This window comes from Papaver somniferum, chromosome 2, assembly GCF_003573695.1.
Source record: "Papaver somniferum cultivar HN1 chromosome 2, ASM357369v1, whole genome shotgun sequence".
NCBI classification, from domain to species: Eukaryota; Viridiplantae; Streptophyta; class Magnoliopsida; order Ranunculales; family Papaveraceae; genus Papaver; species Papaver somniferum.
This window is the reverse complement of record NC_039359.1, coordinates 26,811,529-26,828,360: the sequence shown is the minus strand read 5'-3', so window position 1 is coordinate 26,828,360 and position 16,832 is coordinate 26,811,529. Positions and strand designations below refer to the sequence as shown.

The 16,832-nt window shown below is 37.4% G+C and overlaps 1 long non-coding RNA gene across 3 annotated transcripts; it reads left to right on the top strand.

The window, feature by feature from the left end:
• The first annotated feature begins 201 nt into the window (after positions 1-201).
• Positions 202-3,926, top strand: LOC113353066. 3 transcript variants are annotated; one of them, XR_003361058.1, is made up of 9 exons: positions 202-341; positions 453-576; positions 696-1,045; positions 1,134-1,193; positions 1,559-1,633; positions 2,672-2,683; positions 2,952-3,017; positions 3,184-3,310; positions 3,730-3,818. It is a non-coding gene; the product is annotated as an uncharacterized LOC113353066 (long non-coding RNA). The 3 variants fall into 3 exon arrangements; XR_003361057.1 differs by having other exon boundaries at positions 2,672-3,017; positions 3,730-3,926; XR_003361059.1 differs by lacking the exons at positions 202-341; positions 453-576 and having other exon boundaries at positions 801-816; positions 950-1,045; positions 2,672-3,017; positions 3,730-3,926.
• The last annotated feature ends 12,906 nt before the right edge of the window (positions 3,927-16,832 follow it).

Below are 16,832 nucleotides of genomic sequence, written 5' to 3'. Positions count from 1 at the left end.
GATTCTTGATTCTTATTTTCTTGTTTCTCCAAAAGCAGATGATCAGGTAAGTTTGTTTTATGCTCCGATTTCAAATTACTTAATATTTTCTCAAAATTTGATTGATAAATGCGGAATCAAATCGATTATGATGTTGTTGTTATCTTTTTCAATTCCAGAATCTCGTTTTCGATATCGAGTCTCTCTCAGCTCTATCTGAAATCACCAGTTGCACCGTGACTCTGGCTCAAGCTAAATCTTCACCTCTCTCAGCTTCATCTGAAATCGCCAGCTACACAGTGAATTCAGGTCAAGATAAATCTGACGAATCTGAAATCTCAACCACAACAGAAATTTCCGAAGTAATTATTCACATAATATTTGTTCTACATCTAATAAGGTCGAATTATTCCAAGTATTTTACGAACAATTCCATATCTTACCAGTTTCCATGTAATCTTATGTGCTTCAAGCTGTCGAGGATGTGAATATGGACCATGATGGGAAGAGATCACTCCCTATGGGATTTCAGCTGATATTATTGCCGATCTTACCGACTGTAATACTTTACTATTACATCATAGGAAAAAACGCCAGGTAGTGTTTTCAATGTTCTTAGCAAGACTCCGGATCCTTTTGCTTCAAAAGGCATAGTTAGAAGTTCATTATCCTGCTTTCACACACTAATAATTGTCTGTGTTTGTTTGTTTGTCCAGATTCCTTCCACATTGGCTCATGTCGATGACCTTGAGAGGTACACCCAGCTTTACAACCATCCCCTTCACAAAACTAACAGACCTGGCATTTTTTCCGTTGACATACATCCATCCATCCAAGGTACAACTATAAGCTGCCATAGTGCCATGTTGTTTTTGGTACTGTTACATTCATTTCAACTAGCCTCCACTTTTGGAATCCTCATGTAGTTATGAGTCCGAACTTTGTGATCATCCCCTTTATTGAGTAGCAGGATATTATTGCAACCGGAGGGGTTGACACAAATGCCATTGTTTTCGACCGCACATCATGGCAGATTTTGTCTACACTCAGTGGAAATTCGAAGAAGGTCTTATTCCTCACTAGGCATCCTTTTATCAGGCTCTTTTATGTTTGATAACATAATTGTGGTACTGAAGCCGTGTTCTTTTTCGTAGGTTACCAGTGTCAAATTTGTACCCAAGGACGATTTCTTTGTTACTGCTTCGGCAGATAAGGTGATCATAGACTCATTATTTCCATTTTATATATCAAGCTAAATATATTAGATTGTGATTGTTTGTAAGGGTTTGTTGTAGACACCATGTGATCCAGAACTAGAATAATCTCCCTGAATAGTTTCTTGTCTTCTTTTATTTGTCCATTAGTTACCTATAACCACCATATTGTGTATTTAAAACACTACAAATCTGTCAGTCAAGGGAGCTATCCTGGTAACATTATTAATTCTTTTGGTTGAGAAACCTCAAATTGTTAAGGTTATTAGTTGATTTTATTTATTTTTTTGTTTTAATTTTTGACTCCCAACTCAGCTGTTGTGTCACCATGTTTAATGTTTTCTTTTTTTAATTTGTATATGCAGACTGTTCGTGTGTGGGAAGGATCTGAAGATGGAAATTATAACTGTCGACACGTCTTAAAAGATCATACTGCCTAGGTGAGCTTATTCATACCTGATTGTTTGTGTTTAATAATCAGGATATACTAATTGAATCTGTAACTGCTAGTTACACATGCTCATTGGATGAGTAATTCCCGATTACACATGCCATATGCATGTGTAACTTCTGGTTACACAAGTCATATACACGTGTAACTATTGATTACACATATATTTACGTAATTCTATCTAATTGCTTTAACAATTCGAATGAGAATCTGCCACATCTAGTGAAGGATTTATGGGTAAAGGTGAATACTTTGGTTTCAATTATTCTGTTCATTCCCCAGTTATGGTTTAATGTACATGGAAAGTTAATGTTGGATGTTAAACGTTTGTGTGAGTCAGGAGTGTATGGACAATGGAAATTTCTGTATTCGTATTGTACTACCTTAACAGACGATCATTAGAAAATGCTTACCTTACTTATGATGTTTTACGTACCACTAGGCAGTCTATTTATCTTAGGACTGTATTCGTATTGTATAATCTTCAATATGTCAATTTATTTGCATACTAATGCATGATTTATTGACACGACAACTGATATGCTAATCGCAGGTTTAATAAGCTAAACTTGATGTTAAAATTTTCTATGTGTGGGTCCCTTATGACTAAATTATTGTATTAATGAAGATTGTATGAATCTGGAACTCAGTTAGAAATAATCTATGACCTTACTATGGTTGAAATGGTAAATTATTACTGCTGAATATATCGTTTAATGGGTTTTGTTTAACTGTTGGATACATGTTTATGATCAGTTTGAGCAATTAAATCCAACAATGTTTTTGTTTCAGTGCCTGGTTATGTTTGAATAGGTGTTAAAGAAACAATAGTGTTGTCTAGGAAGATTTATTTTGTGCTTTATTTTGAATAGTTTTGTTGATAATGGATGTGTAACTGCTGATTACACATGCCAATATGCATGTGTAACTGCTGATTATACATGCCAATTTGCATGTGTAACTTCTGAGTACACGTCTATTTTTTGTCGTGATGCGGGTTTCTTAATGTCTATATTTTTTCTTGCAGGGAGCAATTCTGGTTCGTTGGCGTCTTCTCATAGGGTTTTATTAATTAATTGTGGAAGATACAAATCCTAGAGACTAAATTAATTTTATGTGTTGGTTGCATTTAAAATAGTGTATCTACTAGTTACACATGATTTCTAGCATGTGTATCTACTAGTTACACAGACTTTCTAGCATGTGTATCTGCTAGTTACACATGCTTTTAGGATGTGGAGTTCATTGAGACAGGAACTTAGTCTTGGATATGTACTATGTGCCTGACCGTACCTTGCTTGATGCAGATTTTTGTGGCATGTTTACTCGAGTTAATTCTTTGCTTCGATGGCCCTAACAATACTTGCACAGATGTAAGTGAAAGTTACACTAATCTTGATTTAGTTTTTCCTCCCTTATATGTATGTCTAAATGAATCAACCATTATGTTCCAGCTTTAGATGCCTTCAATTTCATTAACTTTTTAAGCCTTCAATGACATTAGATGTGTAATTTCTATGTCAATTGATGTCTATGCAGGTGTCGATGTGGTTTGCGCGCACTGATAAGACACTAGCTTACCAAGAGAACCAAGAACATTTATCAAAGCTCTGGGATATTCTTGCAGTTTATGTCTGGATAAATAAGGAAGTTGGCTACTGTCCAGGTGAGAAGTGATGATTCTTAGCTCTTTTATAGTTGAAAATGCTGCTTTATATGGATGTGTAACTCTCAGTTACACAAGGCAGGTGCATCTGTAACTCCTAGTTACACATACTATATGCATGTGTAACTCCTCTTTACACTAGACAGATGCATGTGTAACTAGGAGTTACACATGCTAAAATGAACAAACTTGCAACCAAAAAATCCCACATGCTAGGTATCCAAGTCATATGTATGTGTAACTATCAATCACACATGACAGATACCTGTGTAACTCCCAGTTACGCATGCTAAGATAGGTTATCATGTGCTTTTTCTGCGATCTTTGTTCTATAATTTTGCCTTACAATTGGTCTATAATATTTATTTTTTTGCTTTTTATTCATCCAACATAATCCATGGATGTTTATTTCGTTGTAGATATGCAAGCATTTTGGAGTGAGGTAGACAAGAAGGAAAGGGAAAACTTCTATTATAGGATTCAGTGGCTTATTTATGGTGTTTCTAACTCATTTATTGTGTTCAATAACAACCGATTACTATAACTGATAAATAGAGAAATTATTGTAAATGAATATTAAAGAAAATATATGTATTTTCTGTATGTTTCTTTTTGACGGGTAACTTTTGACTATGCATGCCATAAGCATGTGTAACTACTGAGCACACATCTATATACAAGTGTAACTTTGCGTTACACATGTCATGTGCATGTGTAATTTCTGGATACACATGCCATATGTTGGCGGTGGTTGTCAATAGAGGTGGTGGTCGGAGGTGGCTGGCGGTGGTGGTCGGAGGTGGCAGGTGGTGGTTGCCGGAGGTGATTTGGCGGTGGTGGTTGTCGGAGGTGGCTGACGGTGGTGGTCGGAGGTGGTTTGATGGTAGTGGTCGGAGGCTGGCGGCGGCGATGGTTGTCGGAGGTTGCTGGCGTTGGTGGTCGGAGGTGGTGTGACGGTGATGGTCGGAGGTGGCTGTGGTGGTTGGAGCATCATCACATAATATTTTAATAATTTTTGGCCTAAATTTAAATTTTATTTAATTATGGGCTTGACAATATGTATAAGAGTATCAACGACTTTTAATAATTTGGGGCCTATATATAAACTTCTTTTAATTAAGGGTCTCATATTATGGGTTATCCATGGGTCTGGCCTTAGCCTAATTTTCCGTGAAATGAAACTGTGTTTTCAAATCCGACCATCCACCCGCATCCACTGGCTCATCCGTTCACCCGCGGATATCAAACCCGTCGGGTAATAGATTGGGTGCGGATGTCTTTCTAAAATCCGTCATTTTAACGGATTGGACGCGGGTGGTACCAAATCCGCATCCACCCATCCGTTGCTCACCCCTAATGTTCAAGCACCCGTAAGAGGGTGAACAATACGATGGTCAGATATGATTAGAATTACCGTGCGGTGGTGCGGATCAAAGATCCAATTTAATACACCTTTTTTTTGCATCTGACTCGCGATATGATCTGAATTAACCCACGCCTTGCGCCAAGTCGGCCATCTACATTGATTCTAGCACCCACGTCAAGTGGTGGTACCGCTCGCACGCTGTGGATCAACACCACTAGGTGCTTTTCTTTCATTAATCACCATCTTATATATTAAACCGTTTGTTTTCAATTTTTAGTAACCCCTGATTCGCGATTTGACTGAGAGATAATCCCTGGTTCGGGCCCAACTGAGTTAGGCATGCAAATGTCCCTGACTCGATGGCCTTTACTCTGAGTCATTTCTAATGACTAAAATGTTCGAGTTTTTAAATACCAATTTCGTATTCCTTCTTTGATTTTTTATGAGTTCACTTCAGACCTTAAAATACTTCAACCCTAGATTTCTTTTTGAAAATGATGATGAAGGATGAATAAGCCATGATCAACACATGTATTTCTCGTACTATTCTCCTCTTTCTTTTTCTCATATTGATTTTCTGTATCTAATGAATATTATTTATGGGGTTTTAATAAAAAACCAATAAGAACTCTCTCTCGAGATTGGATTAATTCAATTTTTTTAATCGGATTAATTTCATTTTTTAATTGGATTCTTATGACTTTTTGTCGTTGCTTTAGTAAAGTTTTACCTATTTCCTATCTCACTTTTTCTAGGTCCCATCCCAACTGTATAATTCAATTTCTTAAATTATTTTTAGATTGGATAAAAAAAACTCACCTTATTATTCACCAATGTTAACCTAAACTCTAACCACCACCTCCACCAAATTGATGGAGTATGGATATTGATCCTCAAATCACCATCTTAATCAGATTTGTGAAGATTGAATGCGTGGGCATTTGGGTAAAGATTTTAAATTTAGGGATAATTGAATACAATTAATGAAAACCTAATTAAAACGGTGAATATCAATGAAGATGATATGATTCTTTGGCATATCATTTTTAGTTTATTTAAAGTCTTACTTGCATGATTACAAGAAATAAAATCCCAACTAAGATTGGAAAAATCAATCACCAATTTTTTTCTCCCATGTTAGTTAATACTCCCTCTGTTCTAGTTTACTTGTCAAAATTGAGTTCTTTTAACAAAAGTGTACCAAAAAATTACTATATTTCCCATTAAAATAATCTAATTATCAAGAAAGAAATAAAAACTAGGATACAAAAAATAGTATATTAAACAAGTAATTTGAAAGATTGATGATGTATGTGGAAGTAATTTGAATTTGTTTCAAATTTTTGCAAAATCCTATTTTGGCAAGTAAACTAGGACGGAGAGAGTATATTTGAATTAAACTTAAGTTTCATGTTGCCTTAACATTTTTGTCGGTACTCTGTAGTATGAACTACAGGTTAATGTTTCTATGTACTTGTCTATCTAATGTATTAGTTGATACGTAGATGTTCTCTTCTATTTCCATGCATTTGAGTTTTGACAATGCATAGCGCGTTTGCTTGCTAGTTTGATTGATGTATGTGAAGTAGTAGTTTTGTCATAATTTTTTTGTTTGTTTGTTTGGTAATGGTGGATTACTGGATTTGGGATTAGATTTTAGCCAGAGGAAGAAGAAAGACGGTGGTCCACAAAGATTACCAGTAGAGCATAATAGGGTGAGTTTTGTCTACCTAATCTAGAAAAAGTTAAACGAAAATTGATTTGTGTACCTGGGATGAGATTTAGGGAAAGTGGGATGGGAAATAGATAAAACCTTTAATGGGTTTTGATTGGATTGAAGAAATTTGTTGTTTCCATTCAGCATTTGATGACTTAATGGAGCACTGCTAAATGTTTGTAAAAATGATAATGTGAGATGATGACTTTCAATTATATGGTCCCATGTTCTATTTAGATTGTTTGATGTGGTGCATGTTATTTCTGAACTATCTCACTGATTGTAGAACTTAGGGCAGTCATGAGCTGTTATCTTTTGGTGGGATACGATCATCTATAGACATTGTTTTCAGTCCTAGTACTTTGTTTATTCGGGATGAAGTTCGACCAGCAAAGTCCCAAAGAAGCTACAATTGTGGTACAATTAGTTTGTAATCCTATACTTTAAGTTAACTAGATTCTGTTAAATAAATTTATAGTTACAAGTGTAATTCTCCGACAGAAGAAGCGCTCACTTTCTTTTTTCCATTCAAATTATTATCAGTTTCCTCCTATGTTTATTTAGAGAGCTTATGAATTGTTACTAGTGATGTTTATCACAAGATTTATATATGTTGTCATTGTTGTACCTGATTTTAAGAAAATATCTTTTACAAGATAAACAATGAAAAGACTTGTTAACATGTATCAGCCATTATATGGCAAATGAGCTTCAATAGTTTTCATATAATTCCTGGTTCTTCTAACTCTAGCAAGAGCAAAGAGGTACTATTTTAATATACTTTTTGAATTGATTATGGAAGATAGCAATCTACTTTCTGTTGGATATAAGAATGTGATTGGAGCTTGTTGGGCTTTTGCGGTTGAAAAAAAACAAGAATCCAAAGTAACTTGCTGAAATCTGTAGTACTAATGTTTATGAACAATCTCAATCTGTATTAGCTTTATCATCTGCGCGTAAGAGTAAAGAGGTTGTCTGTATGATTATTCCTGCCGGGGTATTCGTGGTCATAACATTTATTATGGCAATGTCGTTTTCTTAAACCATAAACCCTGATATTAACATATAATGCTTTTTGATATTTTGATTTATGCATGATGTAGATAATTTCTTGGTTTTCTTCACCTTTGCTATGTTTTAGGATTTTTAAATAGCTAAGGTTCTGTAACTCCAACGTATTTCCTTGAATTGTCGTCTCTTGTAGAATGCAAACTTGATTACATGATGATTCTCGCTCATTTTTCTTCATTTAAGACATATAATGTTATATTTTTAGTATGTGTATATTGAGAAATTTTGAGATTATCTTCACATGAATATCAGACAAACTCATACTTCTAGATGTTAGAAACAATGGAGTCGTCCTTATCCCATGGTATGGGACTTATCCTAGATGTTATAATTGAGGTGAGTTAGAACTCCTTCAAAGGCATAAAGGAAACTAGAAATATGTTAGAGCACTGCTCGGTCGAACTCGCAAGCGTTGTCTCAAGATTGTTGTCAAGTTTAGTTGTCAAAACTATAAGTCTTGATTTCTAGTCTACTTATAGCTAAGTCTCTGATTAGGATAGAAAGTGTAGTTGAGCATTAGACTTCACGGCGTTCATCGATCAAAAACGAAGAACTACTAAGGGGAGCTTGTGAAACTTTATCAACAAAAGGTATGTGGAGACTTGAACTCATCTATCACTCAAAAGTCTACCTACTCTATCACCTATTGGAGACAAAAGTCGTATAGATATATAAACTTCAATTATACACATTTGATATTTCGAGCTGAGTTTAACTCGCTTACATATTTCTCGAAATATGCGCTGGTAAGCTTTCGCTTTAACCAAGTCCATCTTATATTCTTGACGAAAGTCAAAAGATGATCATGTGAAAATCGCCTTGTAACATCTTACATGATTTGTGTGAGACAGTCATTTGATGTAGACTCGGAATGTTTCGTATTAATCATTCGATCACTTGAAAATTTCTTTGAAGCTAATAGTTTGTGTGAGACAGATATTTTCATTTTCCGAGAATGTTTCGATGGTTGAAATGAGAGTGTAGATGGTGGATTTTCGACAAGGGCTAAAATCGTAACCCATAATTGTATATGCTTCTGATTCAGTAATCAGACGAGTATTGAGGCTCATGTCTCTTATCGAAAGCGTGAAAGCTCATGCCACGAGAATCTCTGACTGAGAATACTGTCTCTCAGAGTATATGTATATGTGTAGTCTCTCAGCTGAGGCAACGACATGTCTCATGAATACTGAGCAATTTCAGTGATCACTTTTATATAGAATTGCAAGATTAGACGGCTCTTAGACAGCTTGCCTGCTAGTATAGAGCAATAACGTCTTAAGGATGTAACAATGTTTTCCCTGACTATATAAAAGAAATATGACGCTTCAACAAGCTCATATCACTCAATTCCTGAATAATTAATGCTCTTAGACGATCGTACTAGTATAGATCCATCAATTAATTATTCTTAAATCATTAGATTCGTTAACTGAATCCCTGGAAAATATTCAATGTTTTCATAATATTTCGTTACTTCAATTTATGGTTCTTCTCAGCAAAACTCCATGTGTTAGTAATAAATATCCAACACACGGGCATCTGAGCACTATCGAATAAGCCCCGACCAAAATGGTGTAAGTGTATTCAACAATAATGAGCACCTGAACACACGAATGAGTATTTCAAAATACGACGAGTTGATGAACCTATGCAAAATAGGAAAGAAAATAATAAATAATAAAATATTAACCAAGGCGCTGGGGACTGGGCCCACCGGCCGGCCGGTCGTGCCGTGACCAGTCCCACGCCCAGTTTTATATTTTATCATATTTTTTTATTCTCCTTGATCTTATAAAAATCCTTTCATTTGAACAAATATCCTTCGTTTTAAGGAAATTCCTCAGTTTCATGGTGTTTCCTTCGCATCAAGGAAATAATATAAAATTGGGGAAAATATCATGGGACCGTGTTTACTAGCCAACCAGCTATTCCTTGATCCTGGCCGGTCCCACACCTCATGATTCCTCATCATTTTATTATTATTTCCCTAATCTCATGAAAACTCCTTGATTTCATGGTATTTCCTTCAAACCATGGAAAAATAATAAAAATTAGGGAAACTCGTGGGACCGGGCCCCAGCCGGCCGGTCATGCCCTAGCCGGTCCCACGCGTCCCTTATTTTATTATTATTATTTTTATGTTTCCTTGATCCCATGGAATTCCTTGATTTCATGATATTTCCTTCAAATTATGAAAATTCCTTCAAATCATGGAAATAATACATAAAATTAGGGAAAACTCACGGGACCGGGCCCTAGCCGGCTAACCATGCCCAAGCCCGTCCCCCACCCTTATTTTATTATTATTTGTTTCCCTCATCTCATGGAAACTCCTTCACTTCAAGGAAACTCCTTGATTTCAACAAAACTCCTTAGTTTCAACAAACTCTTTGATTTCATGGTATTTTCATAAAATCATGAAAAATATAATAAAATCATGAAAAATGGTACGGGACCGGGCTTATTGGTCGAACGGACATGCCTTGGACATATCCGGTCCCACACTTCATGATTCCTTCATTTTTATTATTATTTTCCTTCATCTCATGAAGTTTCCTCAGTTTCAGCAAAAATCCCTGATTTCCTCATATTTTCCCAAATGATTGCTCAAACACACATCAGAAAATATCAAAATTCTCAGGACTGAGGCACGAACACTTTGGTGACGTGAGCATACTACCTTGACCGACCAAGGTTGGCTCTTTGGCTTGCAAGAAGCCGGTCCCATGTATTTTCATCATTTAACCTAATTTGTTCATATTAGGTTCAAACTCTTCCAAACAACTTGGAATTCCATGAAACGATCGTCAGTCGATCCCGTGACCACCCATGGCCGGTTTCATGACCCCTTGGTCGGTCCCTCATCTCTTCACAATTAATTAGGTTTTATCACCTAAGGCTCAGACGAGCATTATAATAAATGATTAAACTAACATTTAATCATCCTTTCATCAACAAATCAACAAGTATTCAAGAGACCTTGGTATCTCCTCACTTGAGCATCTGGGCGCTACATGGTCGACCCATGACCCCATGTAGCCGGTCCTTCCTTCATTCCGTGGTAAATCTTCAATAAACCATCAATTTATCATCAATTGATCGAATTAGGGTTTTGAGTCCAAGGTTCATAATTACAGATTCAAACGCTAATAATTTTACGATGATCTCATGGTCAACATTTTATTAATTATACTTGGTTCAGTTGCCAGAATTTAAATTAATATTTTATTTGGTCATGCTACCAATAATTCATCAAATGAGCAACATTCGCTCAGATGAGCACTATTTGATCAAACCAAGGAATATTGGTTCAACTATCAATATTCAACAATTCATCGAGCAATATTTGCTCACATTAACTCTCGACGTTTATTTATACATTATACCTCTGTCTCAACAGACATGTTCAATTCATGAGTCTCAGAACATTTTTAAATCATGTTCGACTCAACAATACAAGGACTCATCGTCCCATGAAGTCATGAAGTCAGCAACTGAATAACTAATTACAAGACATCAATCGTGTCACATGGAGGATATTAACTAGGGTTTTGGTCTGGCGGTCTACGACATGTGTGTTCATACACACGATGAGAATGTGAGCAAGTCGTGCAATCAGTTGAAGGAGTTAACAAAGTAGTGGATGGAAAATCGACCAAGTCTTCGCACGTTGAGCAACTGGTTTTAACATGATTTCCATTTCTCCAATCTTGGATTCCATCAACTGTCACACTTCATGGGATCATGGTGTTTACAATTCTATCAATATAAATAAGTCTCTGAATCATGATTGAAAAGAGGACAATCTTACGTCAAATAGACAACACGAGATCAACAACTCAACCTCTGAGTAATTACTCTCAACAGAGCAAAATTCAATCATTCAGAACTCATCTTATTTTCAGAATACACAACACACCTTCAATCTTTGATTACCATTGATCTCATATATTTTCAGCTTCCCTCCTACAGATCGACCCATCCTCTCTTGTGACCGAATTTACTCTGGAACGACCATTGTCTAGGTTTAGGCCGTAGTAATACAGATTGATCTCTCGAATTCAAAGCACTACCTTATTGCAGTGCATCTGTGTGAGGTTTGACAGTTCGCTCGGTTCAAGGAGTTTCCTCCGCACGGTCGTCTCCTCAATTCCGTAATAACCAGCAACTTGTTTTGGCCCATCTACAGATTGGTGACCACAGTGGGAGATCATTCTCTCGGTTGCAATCTCACTTCTCACAAAGATGGTCGGTCTTAGATCTGTTTCAGTTACCAACCCGGATTCAATACCTGGTTCTAATATGGCAAGCTCTAGTGGTACTGCCAACACCACTCCTCCGGCGCAACCTACCACTATCACTCCTCCGGCACAACCTACCACTACTACTCCTCCGGCGCAACCTGCCACTACTACCCCTCCGAGCACTGGTGCTCTAGTGATCACCTCTGCAAGTGACGGTACCGACACCGGTACTGGTTCAGTTACCAATCCACTCTTCGGTCGGTTTCCTGAAGAAATCAGAGAAAATCCACCTACCATAGGCGATCTCATGAAGGTGCAAGAAACTCTTGCCAAAAATCAAACTGACATGGCTGCTACTCAGAAGGAACTATTCAACTATCTCAAGACTCTTACAGACAAGATGTCAGAGAAAACTCAGGAGAAAGGAAAAGCTAAAGAAACGTCTTCAGACGCTGATCCCGAAGTCACTCTGATCCATGTAGTAGAGGATGAGGAAGTTCATAAAGCTGCAGAGAATCCGCCAGCAAAATAGTCATCCGGTTTCATCACCCGTGAAGACCTAGAACGTCTCTTGGAGGACCATGGAAAATACAAAACACCTTCCGTCCATCATCACCAACCTCCATATCCTGCTGCTACACAAAGGATTCCTCTGCCAAAAGGTTACACCTCTCCAACCTTCACACTTTATGACGGAACCGACAATTCTCGAGAACACGTTTCTCGATTTATGGAAGCACTGGGTGAACATGAGCACAACCGTCTAAAGGAATTTTCAAAGTCTATGAAAGGCAGGGCATATACCTGGTACAACAACATAGCACCAGAAAGTATCAAAAGTTGGGGAGATATGGTTAATGCTTTCTACATAAAATATTTCTTCGTTTCAGAGCAAATCACCCTCTCTGATCTCAGAAGGATGTTTCAAAGGAGCAACGAATATCCTAACGATTATGTGAAAAGGTTCAAAGTTCAAGATTTGGACTGCCATGATACAAATGTCACAGAGCAACAACTTTTAGACTTGTGCATCAATGGAATGATTCAAGTCTACAGAGCCTTATTGGAGAATCTCAGGTTTCAGACTTTCTCAGAACTTCATGAAGCGGCCAAGAGATCATCAACTAGCGCACCTGCTTTATTGGAGAGAGCTAAGACTACAAAAGCTGAATATCCACGAGAAACTCGAGGAAGCAGACGTTTAATCAATAAACAATATAACTCCAACCTTCCACAAATACTATTGCAGAAGGGAGCAAACGAAAAGCCGAGCCATAGAGCAAACATACTTCCTCAACTCCTTCAAAGGCGCAAAAGAAGGATAATGCATAAGTTCATGCTCAACACACAGAAACTGATCCAGAGGCACCTAATTTCCCCTGCTCCATTGAAGAAGTTATTAAACTTCTAGATGCCTGGATTCAAGACGGTGCAATCAAACTGCCATATGTCAAGAAAGAACCAACTGAAGAGGCCATAGAAAATCCTCGTTACTGTCGCTTTCATAGGTTCGTCAACCATCCCACAAGTGATTGCAGAAATTTGAAGCACATATTCAAAGAAAAGATCGAATCAGGAGAACTCAACTTGGGGACTGAAGGAGTACACAGAGATCCTCTCCCAGTCAAAACCTTCACTTTTTCCGAACCACCTGTCAAGGAAGCAGTTCAATCCTTAATCGAGCATGTCTGCGGATTGCTGTACTTATCAAAGGCTCAAAGGGAGACATGTTTGCTGCACTGAATCACATCGTATCAGGGAAGCGTTTGTCGATTCAAGAGAAATTTCCTGAGCCGCCTTCAACAGACGAAGAAATGTTCGACTGGGGACTTCTCACCACAGTCCATCTCAAGGGAAACGAGTTCAAACGAGCATTAATTGATGTTGGCACTGTTGTCAACGTTATCCCTCTGAAAAATCTTAGAGTCGCTGGTATCACACGACAAGAAGCCATTCATGCTCCAGTAACAATCACAGATCATGAAGGAACACCCAGAGACGCTTATGGCCACATTACTCTCAAGGTGAACATAAACTCAGCCTGGACAGAAACAAAATTTTACATAATCCGAGAAGATCCAGGATATGATATGATTCTTGGACGCACATGGATTCATCCTAGAAAGGTAACGCCAACACCTTCAATTGCACATTTTTCTGTTGAAGAAACCTCTGATTCGGAAGAGGAAAAAGAAAATATTTCACCGTTCGAGTATCTGGAGGAGGTCAAAGCCCTGACAAAGCTAACACAAAAGCCTGAAGAAGATTCAAATGCTTTCATCAAAAGGTTTCGTACTCAGGCAAGTCTCACTCCTCCTCATGTGTCCATATCATCAGTTTTCAAATATGCTTATTTGATCTGAGGGCTTCACTCCACCAACGATTTAGCCATTGCAAAATGCTATGAGTGGATAATATCGCCTCAACAATATTTCACCAAGTGGATGGATGCAGAACCTCTCCGAATCGAATACCTCACTAACACAGTCATTGCTGAAATAATGGCTGAGTTCGACAAATAGTATCCCAAATATTCTCCTTTGCACGAATGTCAAAGTTGGAAGACTTCAATAACATGAAATTCTACTGCGCGAGGAATTCCGAATCAGCAGAAGATATTCAAGGCGTGGACGACCAGGCCTTACCAATTCAAGGAAGGAGATTTAGTTCTTAAAGCAACTAAGCGTGATCTCCATTCTGCAAGGAGCTCCAATTGGGAAGGACCTTTCATGATTGCAAGATCTATAACTGGAAGCTACTACAAACTTATCAACACAGATGGCAGGACCATGCAGGTGATCCATGAGAATTGGCCTAAGGCATTTGACGCCTGAAATTATTGGCGTTTGATGTACTGGGCGTTTGAGCATTCATGATGTCTGGGATTTGGCATTTAGGATTGTATTTCAATTTCTCCAAAATGTTTGCAATACTTGCATTCAGTATTTGAATTCAGTAATTTATCAAAATTCAGTTTACTTAAAGAAAATCTCTATCAAACCCAAAGAAACTCCTTAATCATCTACTTATCCAAAACCAATCAAAATTAAAAATAAAACCTCACATCTCTCAGAAGTTCAGAAGTTCAAGAGATTATGAAAAGTAATCAAAGAAAATCAGCAAAGAAAGAATTTTGCTCCTCTGCATCCTTCAAGGCTTGCAAGGTCGCCTTCTCCATGTTCAGCTCTTCAGTCGCCTGGCAATCTTGTCTTCCTGCTCCATCACAACATCATTGGGAAAGGGTATGTTATTCTCACATGAGTCCTTAATAACATTTATCTTCTTACGAAGCCACTTCACGTTGAAGCAAAGTTTCTCATAATTCTCCAAGTTGAACTCCCAATCAAAGAGTACATCTGGAGTCACAGTATTTCCGGCCCTAGTGCATATATCACTTACAACACGCAAGATAACATTTACTTGCATTTTTAAAGAATAAGCACGCTTTGAGTCTCTAGCAACGATGATGTGACCAAATTTCTTCCATATTTTCTCGTACAAGTCGGCATATCCAATGGGAACACTAAATCCACCAACTAGTTCGTGATATGTGAGTGATGCATCAAATGGAGGATAAAAGACAATCCCTGCATTTGGGTATTCATGCACTACTATGCGATTCTCAATCACCGGAGCTACTTCTACAGCTATAGCAACAACTTCTTCAGCTTCTTCAATGCATGGTTCAGTTTCTTCTGCCACTGAAGCAACAACAATTGAAGTATCGGTCTCTTCAACGACATCAACAACAACTCCCTAATGACTTTGAAGTTCAGAAATGGTTGTTCCTTCAGCAATAACCTATGTGTTGCTCAATCCATAATTATTAGCTCCTTCATTCTCAACTTCGGTATTTGACACCTAATAACGAAGATTACATGAGATTAGGATCATCCAAGCATGAAACCAAAATAAATCATAAATTACAGCATACAAGTGGTCTAACATCATCAAATTCCTTCATTCTACATGCTAGATGTCTACAAATAACGTGAAAGTCACAAAAACACGTTTTACAACAAGCTCGCCTGAGAAGATTTTACGCAGCCCTGTACAAAACGATGAACTGGGAATAAATGGTGAAGAATAAAGGGTTGAGTTAGATACCATTCTATTCGTATGGATGTTACCTACAACATGTCGAAATTTCATAGTAATAGGATGAACGAGCAAAAAGATGTGGTCGAAACATTGGACTACATGACAGCTGAAAATTTCCTGAAAGTCTCCTGGATGTTTACTGTTTCGTCTATTTCGACCCCTAAACGTGCTCAAAACTTAAAAAGATTCATTAATAAAGCTTGGAAATTTCCTGGTATTAAAGATACATATGTGGATCACGAAAATATGACATCGTATGAAGATTCTACAGCATTTTTCTAAAAGGCTAAGTTCTGAAATTTCTGGTGACGTATTTCGACGAAACTTTTCGTATATTCACATGAATTCTCATTCGTTCATTCATAAATAAAGAAATTTATGCTTATTTGGGTGAAATGCAAGAGAAGTACTTATTTGGGTGGTCTCCGAAATGTTCAAGGACCCTGGATTTCCCGTATCAACATCAAGAGCACCATTGCTTTCATTCGGTTTTGAACCCTGGCAATTTTCTTTATTACCATTTTCAGAGGATGAACGAACATCACCAGACCTCTCCATATCCATGGAGATATCCTCCTGGATATAATCTTAACAATTAGTGTTTTATCTATAAAGCATCACGGTTGGTTACTCAAAGAAATACTTACGGGTTCTTCTTCGTCACTCAAGTCAGAAATTGTTTGCCCAGCAGCAGAGAACCGAAGACCGTCAATACTTGCTGGAGTAAAATTCTGCAACGAAATAAAAAATATTGGTTTTCTAATTCCGATAATACAGATGAGAATGAGTCATAGTAAAAGAAGTACCAACGACTCACCAAAGAAACCACTGGGGACTTTATGGTATTCGGTAACAACTTATAATTTTTGCTTCTGCCTTCTCCATCATGGATAATCGCTTCAGTCTCTGAGAAGTCTACATGGATTCGGGATCTCACGTTACGACCATCCTGTAGAATTAGATGCAATGATTAGAATACAATTATCATAATTCCATGAAGATTATACAAAATACATACCT